General features: G+C 42.4%; 1 long non-coding RNA gene across 2 annotated transcripts in view; it reads right to left on the bottom strand.

Annotated features, from left to right (window-relative positions):
• LOC115343536 overlaps positions 1–15,474 on the bottom strand; it is a 41,986-nt gene extending 26,512 nt beyond the window's left edge. For both annotated transcript variants that reach the window (XR_003924170.2, XR_003924169.2), the window contains exons 1-2: positions 14,847–15,474; positions 346–500 (exon numbers count right to left, since the gene is read on the bottom strand). This is a non-coding gene — a long non-coding RNA (uncharacterized LOC115343536). The remainder of the gene's footprint in view (positions 1–345; positions 501–14,846) is intronic.
• Positions 15,475–21,177: the final 5,703 nt, after the last annotated feature.

Raw genomic sequence — 21,177 nt, forward strand, 5'->3', positions numbered from 1 at the left:
GAGGTGCAGATGTTTCTCTTGTTTGTTGGGGTTTTTTTTCAAATAGCTTCATTTTGTCTCTTTATTACAAAAAAAAAAAAAAAAAAAAAATTCTTTTCCATTTTCAAATGTTCCCTGTGATTTCCAGGGCAACAAAACATACCAAGGTAAGATCACTTTTTTGGCAAGGTTTTCTTACAGTGGAGAAGTGACAGCCCACAAACTCGCATGTATGGCATAACCATGCATCCCGGTGGCCTGGCACACTGTTGCCATCCCTTGCTGTTTGAACAGTAAGAGGACTCAGTCCCTAGCAGGCTTCAGAAGATTTTCCAGAGTCCAAAATCACATGCAAGTAAGTCCTACCTGGTTTCCTTGCTTTCATGGACTCCTTGGCCAGTCACTGCCTCCTGTGGCACACATCCTGGTGAAGCGGCTCGTGAGTCATGGAAGTGGGAGAGCAACCGCCCAAATGCTCAATAGCTGGATTTTCCGACACAGGAATGCCCCAATCCTGCCCCCTGCAATGCAAGTAGCAGTTACTGCTCCTGGAGAAGTTGAGGACAAGCAGTCACAAAAAGCAGCTCCCCCATTCCCACCTACAGTCCCCCAGCAGAAAAGCTCCTGAAGGGAATGGAGAAGGTCACAGCTGAACAGCAGCAGCATCCTATTTCCCGCTTCAGGCAACCATCTCTTTGCCCAAAGAAAACAGGCATTGGTTAAACAAAGCAACACCTTTCTTGTAGAGTATTGGTTGTTTCTGGTGTCCCCCTTGCATATGACCAAAGAGTCCAACGGAGACAGTACTTTAACCAGAAGCTTGATGTGAGCCACTCTGGGGTTTGAAGATTTCAGTATTTCAGATTTTTCTTTTTGTTGTTTGTAGGAAAAAAGTAGTTAATAGCTGATTAGCTGGTTGCTTCTCCTGCAAGACCTGACCCACAGGGACAAGCACTCCTAATATCTACTTGAGATTATTAAGTAATTTCTAGCCTCACTAAAAATTGGACACATTTCTGTGGAATTTACTTGCAGGTTTTTTGAGACATATTGAGAAAATCCATGGGAGTATGGCTGATTTCTCCCAATACACACAGGAATCTATGTTAAATTAGCTAACAAAGCTGCTTGGATTGGAAAACAAATTAATCCACCCAGTCTTTTATAAAATGCCCACAAGAAACAGAAAAATAAAAGCTTTTCTACATTTTACTTCTGTGAAGACAGAATGAAACATTCTTGTCTCCAGAGATCTTCCAGTCCCCACTCCCATCCTTTAAGTTTTATCTTCCCTCCCCAGATTCAGATTCTGAGGAGCAAAATTAACTGTTTTTATGAGAAGAGGTGATAATGACAAGAGAGGATACTGTCAATCAAGGACCAAGTCCCCGGCCGCATGAACATCCAGGACAAAATGCTCAACGCAACCAGACAGGCTGTCCAGAGGCTGCTGGGGAGGAATGCCCTGCATGAGGTTCCCCCGCAGCGTTGATGCTTCCAGCAGAGGAGGCATCTGAAGGTCTGATAATTGATGGCGATCTAATCAATACAACGATTGGGGGGGGGGGGGTGTCTATTCTGTTGTTCATCTCAGACAAAAATAGAAGCTTAAAAGCAGATGTTTCTCTCCAGTGACTTGGACCTCTTGCTCACACAAAAGTATCTGCATTTAGCAAAATGAATCCCACCCTTTCTTAAGGCTGTTTGCCTTTCCGGAGGTGCTCAGGAGGGAACTCTCTTTCCTTTCTCTCACACCGTAACTGCCCAAGAGGAGGGTGGGTGCTCAAACTTCGTTTGGCAAGAGCAGTCCCCCCGAGGATGAGTGCTGGGGGCAGTGATTGCCAGGGTGAAAGGAGGAAGAAGCTGCTTGTGTTCAAGTTGAGAGGTTCTAGCAAAGTCCAACAGAGACACAGAGGCTTAAGAAATTCCCCTCAGGGGAAATGCTAGGCTGTATTTTGTCTGCAAAAAACACCACAGCTGTACATCATGGATGTGCCCAACAATGGAATCTAACCAGCAAAGTTCATCCACATCTGCTATCTTTTAAGAAAGGGGCAAAAGTATATTTGATGCGGTGTTCAGCTATTTGCACTTTGGAAATCCAGCTCCCAGGGAGTTATTCTCTCATTCTGTTTTATTAGTTTTCACTGTCTCCCAAGATCTGTGCAGTTCGGCTCCATGGTAACTCAGGAACTTGCTTAGTCACCTTACATATTGATGTATACAAGGAAAGCACGGTACTAATACACTGTTTGAGCATCTCTAAGATATATTTAAAATATCTAAGGCACGTGGCAGAGTAGGATTTATACAGGATACAGAATAGTGCTGCCTTGCCTTAAGGTCGTAGTGATTGTTTCTTGGGAAATCCTGCCAAGTCACTCCTGGCTTTGCAACAACTAAAGTCATGCTAAACTTTTGTCCACACTGTTAAGCAACATTTGTTCTCCCTGCCCTCCAGAGATTACAATTAAAAAATACAAGGTGATTAAAAAGGGGAAGAAAAACAGAGGAAAAAGGACTTGCCCTACAGTAACTAGCGGTGTCTAGACTTACTAGCTGGGTGCTGCTGACATAGCCCAGGACATGAGCCCTGTAGTCCTCATTCTTTGCTTGTCTGCAGCACACCATGACTCTGCTCAGCCTGCCAGGCTTTTTTACAAATCGCAGAAATGCATGAGGGGTTGGTGCATGTCTGTGTTTTGCTCTGACGTGTATCCATACTGAGAAGGACTTCAGGCAACAGGAAACATAGAAAAGCCATAACAACTCTCACGCAGACCTGAAGTCAGATCCCTGGTTCCTACACTTTCCAGCCACCAGCTGGCTAGCCCCGTACATGACATAAACTGATCAGTTACTTTGAATGTGTGTTGATTTTTATAATATATGATGGGGTCCAGACAATAAAATGTTTAGTACAAGCTGCAGTTCTGGAAGTGCTGTGGGGATTCATTAGTTAATGCCACAAGGACCTGGCGTGGAACATCTAAAGCCTTAGCAGCGTTCTGCTCCTTCTCACTCTTGTTAGCTTTGAATATCCTTTGGATTACTTTTTTAAATACCTCAGAGAAGATGACAAGAAAAGTGGAAAAGACTGCCAGAAAAAAAAATGTTTTTCCCACATGTTTTGGGAGAGGAATAAAGCTGCATGTTACCCTTCTAATATTTGCATTGAGCAGGCAAATTTTCAAAGAGCAGGAGAGGGATCAGCTTCTGCTATTTCAGCTGCAGCCAGTGACCTGCATGGTGCTAGCAGAAGATGAGATACTTGTCCAAACACAATGGCAAGAAGCTAAAAACCTGTAACAACATGTTCTGAGATCCTCCAGCCTGCTTACTTTTTCAAATGCCAGTTCTACTTTGAAAAGCCCACCTTTGAAAATTGCTAATGAGTAACCAGTGATGTCAAAACTCGGTACCTGTTGGGCCAGTGAGCTTTCCAACTACTGCCATTTGGATTTTAATGACCTTCTGATGTGTATCAATGCAAAGCAACTCATACCACAACAGATCTGCTTTAACTGTTGCCGTTTAACTTACAGGATAAGCCATTACAGAAACACATCTCTTCAAGGCAGCTGGCAAAACAGATGAGGTGAAGTACCTAATGTCAAAACAGAGAGAATAAACACTGAAGAGCTTCTCAGGCCTGTGAAGGCATTTTCATTGAATGTACCTACATCTGCCTTTGAGCACAAAACCTCTTCCAATAGTGCTAAAGGGTCAGCAATGTGTCGGGGGGGCAAAAAAAAGACCATTGCGGCTGGCTACACTATTGAACATGTCAGAGTAAACGCAGGATCCTGACTCCCTCCACTAGCAAAGGTCAGGCAAGCACAGGCATCAGTCACCGGCTTCAAATCTGGAGGTGAAGGTCTTTGCTTGGTAGTTTCACAGAGTTCCCAGCTAGTCTTCGTCGTCCTCCTGCTCTGGCAGTCTTTCCATCTGAAAGACGCTGCTGTACAACATCAGGGTTACTTTAGGTGAGTTTTAGTTGGTGGTATGCAACTTTCTGGCTGGGCTATGTTAATCTGTAATCCTATCAGCTAATTTCCAAAGTTGAAACAAAGCCAAATGCAGAAAAAGTGAAAATGGTTGTCTTCTATCCATGTTTTAAAGTCTGTATGGACCTCTAAGATGAAGCTCCTTATTGTTATTGCTATTACTATTGTTATTATATTTTTCATTTTGAAGTGCCAAAAGATAAGACAAGAACTAGTTCAAAATTAGTTCAATTAAAAGGAGGGAAATTCACCCAAGTATATATGATATATAATTATACAACATGTATAACTATACCTACTACTACAGAAAATAAATCTACATGGTCAGGATCCAGATCCAGCCTATGTAGATAAAACTGATGAAAGAAAAGGTACTTTACTTCTGGAGACATGTGTTGTCTGCTACTAAGTAGGGAACTAATTTCTAATTAGATAGATCTTACATAAAATGTTTGGCATTATTTGAAGCATCTTGCATTCTGCATCTTGTTTTAGCTACCTGACTCATCAATATTTTGCTTTTGTAGCCAAGGAGAGCCATACTATGCTAAGGCAAAAATAAACAGTCATCTGATCTGTAAGTAAATAATAATACAGTAACGGTAGTGACCTATTATTTCAGTTCCATAACAATTTTTGCTTTAAAGTTCATTTCATTAGAATGCTTCAGCACATTTTTCTCTACACTGCTCCTTGGTTAGTTCCCAATCAGAGGAAAATATTTGGAAGTTGCAGGTTTTAAGAGGAACTGCTTTTTCAGAACACAAAATCAGCAATTTGTAACCTTTCATACTGAAAGTTTTGCCCATTCATTGTCCAAAATAGACAAAATTGAACAGAAGTTTTCTCACTGGCCAAGCTGACAATGAAGACACGGAATATTTTTTGCCAAGAGCCCTGGGGAGGATTTGTTACTAAAGCGATCTCTGCACTCAGTATAAACCCATGAGAAGTTTAGGGAAAGGGTACGAATACATCACCTGTCCTAGTTCTAGTTCTATCATACTTTGATGGCTGGAGATACATTATATATGTCTGGGGACTTATATTAATCAAATTTACATAAAAGTCCCCTATCTCTGCCCTTGTACCTATCTAATGCAAAGTGAAGACCTCAGCCTCTAAAGATCATCCTGAAATCCACCTCTAGCCTATCTCCTTTTATGAATATTCTTGGCAGATGTTGGCAATGAATATACTCAAGCAGTCGTTTAAATTCTGCTGCTTTCTCAGGAAGGGAATTTGTTATAAATTATATTTGGTAGCCTCTACTAATTCATTCATTCTCCTTCAAATGCCAGCTGTAGCCTGATCCCATATGTGTGTTCATGTAAAAAACTTTCCCTTTAAGCATCGAGAGTCCAAGACTCAGCAATAAAAATACTTGAATTGTTGATTTTATTTTCTAAAGAAAATTACATTGAAAACTGCACATTCCCATGCTATGTTTCCACCTTGATTAAATTTCCACTGGAAAAAAATGCATTTTCTGCTCTCTATTTATGGAAGCATCAGTCCATCTTCCTGAGGTTTCTTCGCAGTTCAGACGAGGGCAGTCTGCACTTTGCACCAATCAGCTGTTTACTGCCTTAAAAAAAATTGGGCTTCTATATAACGAGTCACGGGCATGGGAGATTCAAAGATCAGTTCCTGGGTCCCAACTAAGAGAGCACTTAAATTATGCTTAACTTAATTGTTAAAGTATATTTAAATGCTTCTCTGGGTTGGAGTTGTTTTCAGTTTATACCACAACTTAACATTTAATGGACGGTAAGTTTCAGTGCAAGTACCATCATGCAAAAAGCAAACGCACATACTCTGGAGTGACATTTCATGTGACAGCTAGTTAGGAACTTCAGCTGATGGATAGTGAGCATGTACGGACACGGGGGTAAAACTAAGGATGTTGTAGACTTTGCACTGCCTGCTTCCTGGATTTTTAGTACTCGTTTCACCTTTATTAAACAGCCCCATTGTTTTGAAGAACAATAAATTCTTGCAATTAAATCTGCTTTGCAGTTATCTTGTTTGGGAAGTTCTTTATGGATCACAGTCTTTTCTGAAATTACACTGTGCAAATATTATTACTTGTGAGATTAAATTATGCTTAGTGAGTAAACCAAATATGTGTGCAATAAATAGACGACCTTCGCTGAGCAACTTATTTCTGAATACATTTGGACATATCCATTAATCTGGCGTTCTGCTGGCACTGAACCGTAATTTCACCACCTCAATAGCACAGTGAAAAGCAAACAAGAACATAGTCCCTGGGTTTTAGTGCAGATTGTACAGAGTAGCATTTAACTACAAGGCCACAGCATCAGATCGTGGTCCTGGCAAAGACTGGAAGGTCCTACTCTTGAAATGAATGACTGCCAATGCTGAGATTTTCTTTACGATGACTTTTTCAGAGTTTGTTTCTCCCGTTTCAAGTGGAATATTAAGGAGATAGTATTTCCACCAGTATTGGCTCAAAAGATTATGAACATTTCCTTCAGGTTTCTACCTCCATATTTTATCCTGTACTCATTCCACCTACCTTGAGATACCTAACTGAGATGTCTACTTCAGAAACCTCACCACCCAAGGAATATCATCTGCCATTCAAAACTCGTTGTAGTCACCAGCTCTCCTCACTGGTCACAGAGATGTGTTTTTCAGCATGAGACCTGCAGACCCAGAGGCAGCTATGAATTAGTTCTTGACAGGGTTTTGAAAGGTGACCAAGAAAAACAATCCCGTAGTCTGTGGGATGAAATTCACTGTAGCAGGATTCCACCTTACACTGGCAAGTTGAAAGGAACTGTAAATCAAAAAAGACCGAGGAAGACTTTGTCCACTCTTAGCCACTTCCATGGCTAAACCTAAGCGTTTGGTCCTGGCTTTCTTGTGTGATTAGCCAATTCTGAACACTCTGAGGAGCAAAAGACTTCAGCAGTCCTTGGGCATCTTTGTAAAGCTGTCCACATTTTTAAGCAGACTATGAAATATCTTCGAAGCAAACTCCTCACCACAGTTCATTACATCCAATTGTTCAGAAATATCCACGTGGTTATCATCTCATAAGCACAGTATAACAGGTAGTAAAAATCATGAAAACTTACATTTTGCCTCTGCTGAATTCCTAAAATTACCTAATTGCAAAGCTAGTCACAAAATGAAGAGGGAAAAAGTTGAGGAAAACTACAATAAACTCCAAAGTCAGCATTGACAGAGACAAGGTTGCAGGTGGCAGATTAGATAATGTACCTTGTGATTGCATACCACAATGTGGCTTCATTAAAAATACAAACAAATTTAAGCCTGAGGTTATGAAATTGACCTTAATTTGTCTTCCTAATGACATCTAAAAATTTCAGAAGATGTTGGCAGAGAAAGAAGCTAAAGACAACGCTGAAAAGAAGTTCTATTTTTTGTACAACATAATCAAAATTGAAATAAGCCTTAGGTTGAAAATTAGAAATATGATCTGACTTCTAATTAATTGGGTAAAGTTAGGTAATTAGGTAAAAATTAATTCATGTTACCTTGAGCTTGAAAGAAAAAAATATGTAAGTGGAGAAAAGCAATTTACCCTCTGTGCTCAGCTGAATTCATGTTGCTTATGTGTTCAAAGGTACCTATTTTTTTTTACATGAGCCATGTCATTAAAGGGAAAACTTTACTTCTAAGTAAAAGATAACCAAGAATCCAGCGTAATCACCGGCCTTCTGATCATTCATACTAGTTAACTCTTAGGTCATTGCCTTGCAAGCTCTGTTTTAGACTGTCTCAATCAGATAATTCCAACACAGATCTGCTACTAAGGGACTAGCTCTAAGCATTATAAATTCAGGCTATTCCACATAACTCAGCTGTAGTGCCCCCTTAGTTTTCTTTTACTGAGCCATACAGACATAGCCTGGGAAACTTGCTTTTACGGTCTCAACCTTGCTGCCCTGCCCTCAGTTTTTTAGTATAGCACCCACATACACTACACCTCTGCTATAGTTATTTTTTAAGGACACATCAAAGGGGTTTTTTTAAAAAGTGATCAGAACTTAAGCGTGAGGGCTTTGCTAATACAGTCGCATCAGTAAAGATCATACAGCATAGGAATGCTGTTACACTCTTAGCATGGGTATGAGTTTTGAAGGTATGGTTAATTTTGCTTGGGAAAGTAGAATCACAGGAAAGCTTAAAGTGGTTTTGTCTTGTTTTGTTTTGCTTTGTTTTAATCAAATTAAGCTACAATAGCAAAATTCAGGGTTTGCAGCATAAATGGTGGGATTTCTTCAGCTCATTTCCATCGGTTGCACCATGCCACCCTTTTGCCAATGTGGTTTTGAGAGCTAAAACTTTTCTCTCTGACACCTAGGAAGCTGGCTTCTGTCTTAGGCAAATTCCACACATCTGAATACAAAGATCATCCTAGTATAGTTTTAGATATGAGACTTCATTATTAAACATTACCAAGGTATTTTATCTCTGTCTGACAAACAAAGAATATTGGAAAAGATAAACTGGAGTATCTGAGCTGCAGAAGGGCCTAAAAGGTTCATTAGATAAAAAATCAACAGGAATTTGACTCCTAACCCCAAAAGATAATAGCAAATTGCTTGTGCTGGCATTTCAGCTGGATTTTTTTTCCAGATTTCTCTACAGGTTAAGAAAAAAAGACTTGGGAACAGGGACTCCTAAAACAAACTGAACAAAGATTTATGTCTATTTGCAGAAATATTAGTTCTCAGTGGGTATGTCTGCATTCAATATTTTCTATATTATTACATGGTTTCACTGTTGCCAGAGTCTGTTCAGCTACTCTAAATATTTTTTTGCTTAAGGTTATATTTTATTTCTGTTGGTGGGAAAATCTGAGCCTTGTAACTTTCTGGGCTACAAATTCGTAAGTGACAGTCAGACATGAACAGACTTTCTCTCTTCAGCACGCTCGATAAACAGAAACATGGAAACGGTATCTTAAGTGTAAGCAGGGAATACTGATGTTAAAGTGTTGTTTCAAAAACTGCCAGGAAGAAACAATGGAATTCATAGGTATCCAACAAAGAAAAATGAGAAAAAAGAATTAATACATCTATTTTCAGCCAGCAAACATGACACACATTAAAAGGCCAGCAAAACCAAGCTCATGAAATAGGATTCCTCTAGATGGAACTCTTGAATTTTAAAGATGACAGTCGTGTAACAAAAGCATCGAAACTTAGGAAATTATTCTCTTCCTCCACTGATTATTTCTCCTACTGAAACACCTCCTTAGAGGAAAATGGGCTTATCTCACCTACTCACCCCATGGCGTGATGAGACACAGCTCTTCTGTGCAGAAGACTTGAATTTAAAGGACTTGAATAATGTGGTAAAATAAATAAAATGATGACTACGATAGAGGTTTTGACAGGTGCAGAGAGCTATCTATCTGTGTAGTTCCTTTTAGAGTAGGATTAAAGCTGCTAATCAAGGATTTTAGATTTGACTCTGCTCTTGCCATTGAACTTCCTACTAACACTTGCAAACCTGCCTAGAGTAGAAACAGGATTATTTTTATTTTTTTTTAATAATCTTTTAATTATTCTGTAAGTGAAACCATTATATAAAAATACTTGGGAAGTTAATGGGCAACTGAAAAATCAAATCCACTTAAATAGAACAGAATCTTTGTAAAATATTATGAAGTACTGACTCAACCATAGAAGAATATGACATAGCAATTTTGTCAACAGCATCAGAACAGTTCTGCAATGATCTTTAAAGACAAGTCTGATATCTTTTAAAACTAATCACTAAAAATATATTGGAGAAAAAGAAAAGAAGTATATATCTAAAGACCTAAGTGGTATCCTTCAGCTTCAGAAAAACACAAAGACGCCAGCAGTAACACCTAGCCACCACAAATACATTCAATAAGAACACAAAAGCAGATGAGGCAGAAGTGCTAAAATGACAAAGAGCTTTGCAGGATAATACATCTCAACTGAAGCACTTGCAAGGTAAAATAAAATAATACGAGGCAGCTGCTCCTAAAGCCTCTGCACTTGCTCTGAGGAACCAGGTGTCAGCTGGATGTCAGGCCCCTGAACCCCCCATCAACGCTGCAACGAAAGGAACTCCCATAACCAAGATCTCTGCACTTCAGCACAGCGCACGGTGTGGAAATAATAGAGACACATCAGAAATACAATGTGAAATACAAAGGTAGCGAATGTTGACTTCTGCCAGTGACTGTGCAGTTTTTATTCTTTGCATTTTTAGCTTCGCATCTTGACTACTGAAAAACACTTTTCTTGGGGCTATCTTTGGAACGTATAGAGAAATCTTGTCTGGCAGAAAACATAACGTGCCTGACCTACTGTGGTACACATAAGCATGCGCTGTACTCTCTCATAGCTATCTGTTTGCTTCTGGCTGTTATTAGAGGTACCAGTTACCCTCCCAAACTCGTACTGCATATGTAACACATTTATCTTCAAAAGTTCGTTTTTCTCATTGAATCTCTCGCAGCAGCAGCAATGCTTTGCTCCCCTGTTTCTGTGAAGTCCTAGGACTACATCAGGAGATGCCAGTACCCCGATATCCTCCACGCGTGGGCCACGGTCCCGGAGCTGCCTTTCCCCTCGCACCGCTCCAAAGAAGATCCCAGCTTCTGCAGTCAGTGAAACATACAGCTCAGATGTAACTCAAAAATTAAAAATACATGTGCAAAATCATTTAAAAGACACCCCTACACAACACATGCAGCGATACCGTCCCAGCCCAGAGACAGCCCAAAACGCGGTCCCTGAGAGGAGTAAATTGCCACGTGTAGGATTATCGCCCCAGTGCCTAACAAAAAAAACTGCACACAGGAGAAAATGACGCAGCAGACCCAAAATATATTAACTGATCTATTTCTGCTTCTGACATGAACAGCAGGGAGGACCAAAGCCACCTGTGTCTCTCTGAGGTGCAACAGAGGCTTCTGTTACTGCTGCCAGAGGAAAAGGTCCCTGCCCACAAGTCCCATCTTGTGCCCTGGCACAGCAACTGGTCCCAGCTCCGGTACAAGCTGCGCCAGAGTGTGGGGTGGGCCCCGGATGGCACTGGTCCGGCCCTGGGTGCTTAGCGGGTGCTCCTGAGCCCACGGGTGCCAAGCCAACAAGTACCGCGCAAAGTCTGCAATTGCCTGCTACCCCAACGCGCAGCAGCAGATGACAGGGGTGGTAGTTTTTCAGAAGACATTTTGTAATTGCAACTGTGTGTTTCATATACAGCAGCCAGATGCTTGGGGGGAGGGAGGGGGAAGAGCTATAAATCTATAAATAAGTAATGGAGTGTTGGGCTATGAAACTCATAGATTACCATAGGAGAAATTCTCTCAGCGGCTGCATTAACGCCAGGACAGCTTTCAGCTGTTTATCACTTTGAAACGGCTCCTGCCTCTTGCCACAAAGGCTGCGCGGGGCTTGCCTGGCCTCCTGTGTGCTTTTCTCGTGTTCACCTCTGGCCATAAAGAATTAATTCATTACTGAGATCGTACAATCAGTATCTCGGGCTCCACTAATGCCCGCTTAAATAATATGACTCTGCCTCATGTAACACTGACCTCTCTGGCCTCAGAGTCCGGCTTGGTCCTCACTGCCTGTCTGAGAAGTTTTGGGGGGACAAGAGGCGCAAGCGGCCACCTATTTCTGCTCTCACACTGTGAGCCCACGCTCGACATCAGAGACCCCAAGGTCACGGCAATATCCCACGCGCTTGAGACAGGTCTGGGAGAGGATCTACTGGTCTCGGAGAATGCCATGAGCCACCCCCGGTTGTCAAGCAAGGACCGATCCAAACCTGCAGAAGCCCTTCCACGTACTGCTTTTTCAAGGAGGTGCTGGTACCACACGTCCTGGAGAGCTGCCACCACGACCTGCGGCCGCCCAGCAGAGCCACGTCCGAAGTGGTGGCCATCTTCCCAAAGCTGCCTCCCCCACGGCCCCTTCTGCCCCCCCCCACCGCCCAGGGCACCGCTGAGATCGCTGGCATCCCTGGGGCAGCTGCTCAAGGGATGGGTAGCTCCAAGCCTGTTTCCAACCCCTCTCTCGCAGGGACAATGCGTGTTTCGCCTTGCCCAGCTGCCCAGCTCGACACAAGACCTTCCCCCAGGTTCCCCTGCCGAGGGCAGACCCCAAGCGCAGCACGGGGTACGGGCTCTTGCACAGCCCACGGAGGTACCTCGCTGTCCAGCACCTCAATCCTGCAGCTCCTCTCCATCCACGTTTACCCTGTCCCTTACCCGTTTTATAGTGCCTCTCCAAGTGATTATCATCTTCCATCATGGAAATACCATACGCTTTGTAGTTAGTCACTTTATTCCTCTGCCAAGGATGCTCTCAAGCTCCTGTCACTAGAAGCACCCTGTGTTCTCTTCATGCCATAGATCTTTAAATGCAGTAGTTATACATTACTTAGGCTGCACATATTTTTTCCTAAAATAACACAGGCATCTCTATAGACCTTCACTAGGCCTTTGATGCACTCCAGGCATCTTGCTTTTCAGTCTATTATTCAGTAGCACAACTTAAATAATTGGGCCTTAGTACTTTCTAAGTCTTCACAATTTTTTTGACTCCTAACAGGGTGAGTGGTCAGGTGTGATGCAGAGCTCAGAGGAAGCTGGAAGAAAAGAGAATAGATGAGTATGCTAGGAATTAAGCTAGTTCTTGTTGTTTGCCTCTGTAGTGGGGTGTAAGGCCTACAGAGGAGAAAATCATAGATAGTACCATTCTGAAAAGAAGTGAAGAAGGTGAATGAATGGAAAATAATGTAAAAGTCAAAGCCCACAAAAAGTGTGGAGCTCCTGAAGCAGCCTTTCATTCCCCTCAAAACAGTAAGTAAAATCCCTGGAGGTTCCTGTCTCAAGCAGACCAGCAGGGAAGTCCATAGCTGTGGCCCATGTGAGACAAATCCTGTTCCAGCTGCTTCACTGGGTACTGCCTGATCTCGGACAGAAGCATCCTGGAAGGATGCGTGAGGTGCCCAGACATGAGTCATTGAGACATCTGTGCTGTCCAGGCGGAGCACTCCCCACTTTCAACCACGGTCCTGAAATCCCAGTTGCCCACAGCGCGTGCGTGTTATACTTTGCATCTAGCCCCTTCTACGGAGCGAGTTAATTCTCTAGACAGGGAAGTTTGAGTACAGGTGAGAGGCTGGAGCTGGTGGGGACTGACCCCTCAGAGTACACGCGTGCCGAGTGGGATGCCTTTTGCCCGCTCCAGTTCTGCAGGAGTGCCCCAGCAAGGCCCTCATCTTGCTGCAGTCCCCCACACCCACGCGCTGTGCCCCCAGGTACTGTGGCTTGACACAAAAGTGTGATAACAGCAGGCTGCAAACCAACCTTCTCACTTGCTTCTGGATTTTCTGCCTACACATGACACATGCACAGTGTTTGAGACCAACATCTGGAGGAGACAGGGACCTACTTCTCTGTGGGTACCACATTTGTAGGCAGGGATTTGTGGGGGGGAAACACTGTTCTGAAAAAATACAGGTATCCTGGAGTTGTGGTATGTGCTTTGCTAGAGCCCAGGAGTACCTTCCACTCGGGCAATAGAGCCCTGGCATATCAGGGAGGAATATATCTTGTGATGCACCTGTTGTCACCATTTTGAAATACCCTTCCACTGCTACCAGAGCCCAGGTGGCTTGGAGTTAAATGTTTATTAATCAAATAGAAGAAAATCAATACATATCTTTTTAATCCAGTCATCATTTGAAGTATTATAACCTAAAGAGACAAATCAAAACACTGAAGAGGAAAAACACAGAATATCTATTAAAAAAGACCCAGGGTCCGAAATAGGATGTACTGGTTGTAAACATATTCCATCATTTAGCTGCACCACTGTCTACAAGGAAGCAGCCATGGGATATGCTCCTTACGTAGTAAGGTCCAGGGAAACATTTCTGCAGTATCGAGGCGTGCGGGCTAGCAGTAAGGCCAGCTGGCCAGACCTGCCCTGCAATCATCTCTTGCGTGATCCCACTGAAATTAGTAGGGTTGAACAGGCTTACAAATCAGGAAAGCAGGATGCCCACTTCTAGCTGTCGAAGTTGCAAACTAAATCTGATGATCACAGCCAGAAATGTATAAGAGTTTGGTTAAAACGTTACAGAGAAGTCTAGAGATGGTGTTGCAGAGGTTCACGCTGGTTACTCCAGAAGCCCAGAGCGCTTCTGTTTAGGTAGACCATTTTTCCCCAGGTTTAAACCATTGGAATTGCAAGCAGAGTTTGGAAGAAGGGATCCAGCTTTGCCCGTGGCTGGCAGATAACTGAAGTCAGGAAGTTTCTTGCTGAAGTCAGATTGGTTGGGTAAGGGGAGCTGGGTGAGGCCATAGGATGGCTCTTTGAGCGAAGTGTGACGTACAGTAACACCTGAAGTGGAAAATGCTCCATACTAAAGAAAAATAAGAGAGAATTACTCTAGAGGCAGACTCTTGTTTTATTAGGTGCAAATCAGATGCGATATTAAATCCATATGGTAAAGGTTAACATGTAAGAAGTATTGCATACTGATCGCAGCACTTTAGAATTGGCCCATTTTTCATTAGCATTTTATTGGCTTCACAATAGGCAGCAACACTGATACAGAATGCCTAAGAATTAACTGCAACAGTAAATGATAATACAAGTTTTAAAAAGATAATAACGCCTTCCTTACACTTGTGATGATAACAAACAGCAGAGATCCCTAATAGCAGCACCAAACAAGGAAAAATTAACATGGAAGAAAGAAACTAGGCAGATCTACCAATAAAATCATAAAGCTGATAGTAAAATGATCCAGCAGCAGGGGGAAAAGCAAAATCAATAGCAAAAAGATATTAATTAGTACCTTCTCCATTCCGTTGCATCTATGTCAGACTCCAGTGCTTGGAAAAGCAGGAAAGCTTGTGGCATCAGGGCTCCAGTCTCTGAAACTCATCTTTCTATGACTGAGCAATTGTCCCCGAAGGCCACTAAATTAAATAGAGGGAGACAGAGACGGTAACATTTTTTTCCCAAGAACGTAAGAGGATTGTAAGATTAGACATCTCCCCGGCACTGCTCTCGATGGAACTGTAACACACTGCCTCCCCCTTATCTCCACATATTAACATCCCAAACTCTGCAAAATGCCTCCCCGATGGGCGAACCGGCCCTGGCGGTGACCCTGCAGGGTGACAGGAGGGGACTGGGGTAGGCAGGAGGTGGGCTTCGAACCCCCCTCAGCCCCTTCGAGGTCGGCGCTTCTCGTGGTAGGGATCAGCGGTCAGTCCCCAGTTCTGGGAATTACCCCACCGCTCGATCCTTGGGCTCACGCAGGGGTATCTACGCTGATTCGCGTCCGATTTGCATTTCACGGGCACGCCCGGTTAAATGTAAGGAATTAGGACCGCGAGCACAAAGTACAATGGGTAAGGAAGTTATCGGTCAGCGAAACCACAGCCTGAGCGTCCACCCGGACCCGGACCCGTGCACAGTCCCGTCAGCGGAGCAGAGCCCACGCACACGACCGGCGTCAGCCCTGGCCGCTGCTCCGCGTGGTCCGCAGCAGCCCGGAGGCTGGGCACCTCCGCGTCCCACCAAGCAGCCAGGGAGCAGAGGTGCTTTCCGAGCCGGGGAGAGCACGGCGATGGTTGGCATTCAGCAGATAGCCGAGCTGAGGATTCACGCTGCAGCGTAATGGTGAACCCCTCTATTTTGTTCTTCGTGCCTCTGCCAGCAATTCCAGGCAGACTTTTTTCTTTTTACCTCTTGCCTGCTGCTGAACACTGCTGTTTTCATAAAACTGCCTGTTACAGCCCAAGCTCTTTCCCGAGCCGAAATAGCTAGGTCAGACCCCATCGTTGCACATGTAAAGCTTGGAAAAAGTCTCCATTTACACTGCTTTCTACTCATCAGCACTGAATTTCACCTGCTGTTTTACTACGTGGTCATTCAGTGTCGCGAAATCCTTCTGCAACTCTCCAGACAGCTTTCATTTGCACTGCCCGCGGTAACTTAGTGCCATCAGCCAGAGATGAAGTTATTTTGGCAAGTTATCTGAAATGTCTTCTCCCCACAAAAAAATCATTCTGTCAAATAAACAATCCTTCTTCTGTGAGCACACCACTCCAATTAATGGAGGTTAATTGTCTATAACAAACAACCATTCAATGTATTCATTACACTAATGACATTTCCTTTTTAGAGGATTTATTAGTTGAAAAATACAGTTTTGTTCACTTGGCCTTTAACTGCAGCAAGGAAACACGCTTGAATTTGGGAAAGTCTTTCATTCCAAGAGAAACTAACAAACTGCTTTTTAAAGAAAGTGGATATTTATCCACTACTTGACACTTAGATCTCCCTCAGCAAAAGATCAAAAGAACTGCTTTCAAATACATGCATTTACTAGGTGGTTAGTAATATAAATATGTGTGATACTGCAGTTGCACCCACTTGTTACATTGACCATAAAGATTTTTTAAAGCATAACTGACCCTAAGAAAACAATCTGCCTTCCCATGTCACCAGCAGGTTGCCACCATAGAGTTAAAATTACCCAGTTTTAACAACAATGTGCTGGAAAGCCAGTGGTAAGTAACAGTTAAGATACTTTCAATTCCCTTATTTTAAAGTTTTCACAGTTAAAATAATTTGGCTGATTAAACATTGTCCATTAAAATTAAAAGGCACATATCACCAGAGACAATGACACTGGGCTGGGTTTGGCACTGCTGCTGCCAGACCGCTACATCTTGTTAATTTACAGTTAGCCTGTGTATTCTGTTCTGCTCTCCATTCATACCCATGTTTTCAATGTAACTATACCCCAAATAAGAATCTAGTATTTTAATGATTAATAAAGGGATATTCAAACTATTCCATAAGAAAAAAAAAAATATTTTGGTACACAGATATGAGCAATCCCTTAAAGAAGGAAAGAAAATACATTGACTGTGATCTTTGTGGCATATTTCTAAGCCCATCTACAGCATTTTCACATCCTGTGAGTATTTGTGCATCTCTCATTTTGCTTGCACAAATGTTTGTGCTGATCCCTCTTCATTGACATGTGCAACATAATAAGCTGCTATCAGGCAGCCACAAGGCTCCATCAGGCCAGGTGTTCTGCAAAGATCTATAAAGACATTTTATACCAAGAAATTTGAAACTAAGACATTTAAAAAGTGACCACAGTGGCACCAACTTTAAGTCTTATGCACATGGCTTTGTGGTATTTACCTGCCACTCATTTAGACTGCATTTGCCCTCACATCTGGGTCAAACTCCACCTTGAAGGTAAGGTTCTCCGGTGAGGTTGTCCACGTGCATGTGGACATGTAGTCATCACTAAGATCTGTAAAAGCTACGTGATGTCTTATGTGGGAAGTGCTCTGCAGTACTTACAGCAATTGCGATATGATGATAAAAGAAGGCATTTATAGCATGGTGAATATGAAGAGAGAGGAATGGGAAAGATAATGAGAAGCCCTACCAAAAGGACAGATTAAAAGCCTCAGGTACTCCACCATGCCAACAAGCCAACTCATCCTGCATCACTTCCACAGGGCCAGTTTCACTTATCTTTTCCAAATAATATGTGGTCAGCTTTCAAGAAGGGCTTGGCTGTGGGGACTGAAAAATAGCACGGGCCACAGGGCAAAAAATCGTGCATGAATGTTTATAAGAGCATCTACTTAAAAGTAAAAACTCACTTTCATTGTATGTGTAGGTTCATTTCTCACTTCAGCTGTGTGTGAAGAAAAGATCATTAAGAGCACAGGCATGAGTTATGAAAATATTTGACTGCAACTAATAAGATGCTAAACTGAATGAGATGTGATGGGAAACACATCTCTTGGCATGGATTCCACCACTGCTCCATTTGGACTGAAGAAAGCAAATACCAGCTTCAACTCAATTGTTTTACTCCAGCAAAAACCGCTGTGGCCTTATTCATCCTATTGAATTTGCTGTCTCTTTATGTCTTACATACAGCTCCTCTTCCATGAATGGAGAGAAGAGCCAGATGCCCCCTGTCAATCAAATCATACCATGGTATTTTTACCAAAGATAATTTGCAATATACTGTTCCAGGCCATTTTGATGCAGAATTAGCTTTAAATATAATCCACTTCTCTCAGCAACCCCTCCCTAATGTCTCCCAACTAGTCACATACACAGCCAGCAAAACAAATATGAAACATTACTGCATCAGAACTCATATTAACAGATTACATCCTCAGGGACTGCTGCCACTCTGGGTAGTTTCTCAAAGCCAGCATTTCCAAACCAAAATTTTATAATGTGCCTTGGATATGCGATACTTTCTGGGTGAATGAGGTTAGGAACATTTTATTAATGCCAATTAAACAGCAAGAGTAGAAAAGGCATAAGATGTTCCAAAAATGAAACATTTAGTAAGAGTAAATAAAAAGAAAAAAGTGCAAAAAAAAAGAATCCTCAATCTATCTCACTTGATTAGGTGATACTTCTTTAATCAGCAAATTGCAATCTTGTTTCAGACTGCAGATTGTTGCTATGAAGAGTGTAAGAACAAACTAAATCATCTAGCACTTATTTAAAATGCTGCAACACCAGCAGGCTTATTGTAATATAATAGAGTAGTAGAGCAATTACACTGTGAGATTAATATTTATAGAACATAATCAGGTTTTCCTTATTTAAAATATTATTCAATAATTTGTGCTCCTTAAAAGCATCTTCAAAGTCGATGTAGGGTTTGAAATAAGTCTTTACGGAAAGGTATTGAAACCCTGGCAGGAACCCGGAACGATGGTCGCTGCCCCTCAGAGATCACCCGTGGTGTGGTCCCTGCAAGTCTTGCGCTTCAGGAGCGAGCATCTCCCTCTCTGATCTGAAGGAATGAACACAAGAGAGATTAGAGGATGGGTTATAAAATGGCACGAAGTAGGTGCTGTGAAAGGGATTTGCAACATTGCCTGGGACAATGGCCATTCTGTAGCAAGAAACACAAGAAACCAACAGAGATCAGAGACGGAACCTCACCAGGAGGAGGGAGAGGAGGGTATTTTTCCACAAGCAATCAAAAATACTGTGATACTGACATATCCATTGTAATCCATGTAAAGCCAGAGCCTCAGAAAATTAAGTGTGAACCTCCAGGATGGCCAGCCAGTGACACGAGGACACAGGTTTCTTTCTTCCAGGACCGTCCCCTCTCTCGAGCAGGAGCTGTCGATCACCCTGTGTTCATACTGCACAAAGCCCAAGCATGACCAGTCTGGGCAAAGGTCTCTGTGGGATATTGCAACACAAATTGTGTGCAGTAATGACTAGTATTTCTGGAATATAGTTAAAACTAGCATCGGAGCTCTTAAACTATTTACTTCAAATGTGAGAAAGATATATGCTGTGATTTCCTTATCTGAGTCGGAGCAACAACAGTGCCCAGATTAGAGAAAGAGAGATGGAGGTAACAAATCCCTCACACCCACAGCACAGGGGATCAATGTCTCTTTCCATCAAGAGGAACTGACAGTATTTTAAGGTGCTAATTGTTAGTACTGCCAATTCTGAGCTCAACATCTTCTGCTGTAATGAGCCCTGCTTCAAATTGCAAAATGCACGCACATTTTATAACAGGGTGTGGGAGTGTTGTTAATTGCTTAGCTGCACTCTTCAGGAAAGCATTTCTTACATCTGAGTGTGTGTAACTCCTGGTCATATTCTTTGCCCTGTAAATCCCACTTCTTTTTACCTTATAGTAAATACCCAAAGTGCTTTATAAACTTTGCATCTAATGTAACCAACCAAGATATGATTTTGCTGTATAAGCAAGTGGGAGAGTCCTTCAGTTTCCCTATCTTCAAGGTTTGTCCTGCTTATAGACAGGACAAAACCATCACCTGGTTCTGGAGTGCTCAGCATCCAGTTTCTCCGGTATTCATAGAGATTTCCAGACCCCACTCCTGTGACATCTCAGTCTCACTCAGCACCCAAATCTGCTTGGCGCTGCCCAGTGGAGCCCAGGTTCAACCCCGCGCTCCCCTCGGATTAGCCTGAGGAAAAATCCCACACGTCTCCTCTCTGGAAGTGGCCTGTGACAGCAGTGGAGGAGAAGACAGCTCAACCAAGCATCTTCACAGGGAATAATGATAGGTTACAGCAGACACACAAACGGAGAAAATAGAATACTTGAGATTAAACTAATTAAATTCATTGCTGATACAGCTTCTGGCTTCAGCAAACTTGGGTTTTTACATCTCACCAAACACACAGCTCCCTGGCCTCCCTTCTTTGTCTTCAAATTGTAAGAAAGCCAAATTTTTTGTTTGCTTGTACCATCTGATCAGCTTCCTGGCAATGGCTGTCAGCAGTGGACTTCTCTTGACATCATGTCACTAATGGGGACAACTTGCAAAGTATCAGTGTAATACAGAGCAACAAATGTTTCGGATTTCATTTTAGAAAGCACTGAATAGAATATAGCATCCACCGCATAATTCCCCTGTACAGTCTCTGTTAACTGCTCAGAGGTGCTCAGTACTTGGGAAATCCTTGAAATCAAAGGCCATTTCCCTCTTGTGACTTGCTCCAGACAAGCCCAGGCTGATTGGGGTTGCTGGTGGAACTGAAAACAGTTTTGCCCTCTGCCTTTTTTAAAATAGCAGCCAACCATGTCAATCCAGCTTTGTTTGTGACACGAGTAAAAGCTACAACGTGGCCACTTCCATTGTTTGTTTTTTAATTTCCCTCCATCAAACAGTACTTTATTTCCTTCACCTTCATATCTTCCCTGGCAAGCCAGTGATTCACAAATGTATCTTTTTCATATCTTTAGCAAAGATATTTTAATAAAAATATTAGCTTGACTTAGGCGAACAATACCAAAGTGTACTTCCAAGTGTAAGTCTGAATTGAAAAATAGAAATTTGCTTTGATATTCACAGTGCCTTTGGTCCTTGTAAACATTCACAGAAAGGATTTTTTCCCTACAAAGGCAACCAATATGTTTGCAAGTTCATGCGAAGGCACTGGCACTTTTATAAACAACAACAAGATAGTCATCTAATTACAGGACAAAATAAATGGCAGGGGACTTAAGTGGCTATTCCAGCATTGGAAGTAATAAAGTACAAATGGATGACAATATAAATATTACCACATACAGGTGAATAAAAGTGTGACTTGTACGCACCTCTGCCAATATATTA

Source organism: Aquila chrysaetos, chromosome 7 (genome assembly GCF_900496995.4).
Source record: "Aquila chrysaetos chrysaetos chromosome 7, bAquChr1.4, whole genome shotgun sequence".
Taxonomy (NCBI): Eukaryota; Metazoa; Chordata; class Aves; order Accipitriformes; family Accipitridae; genus Aquila; species Aquila chrysaetos.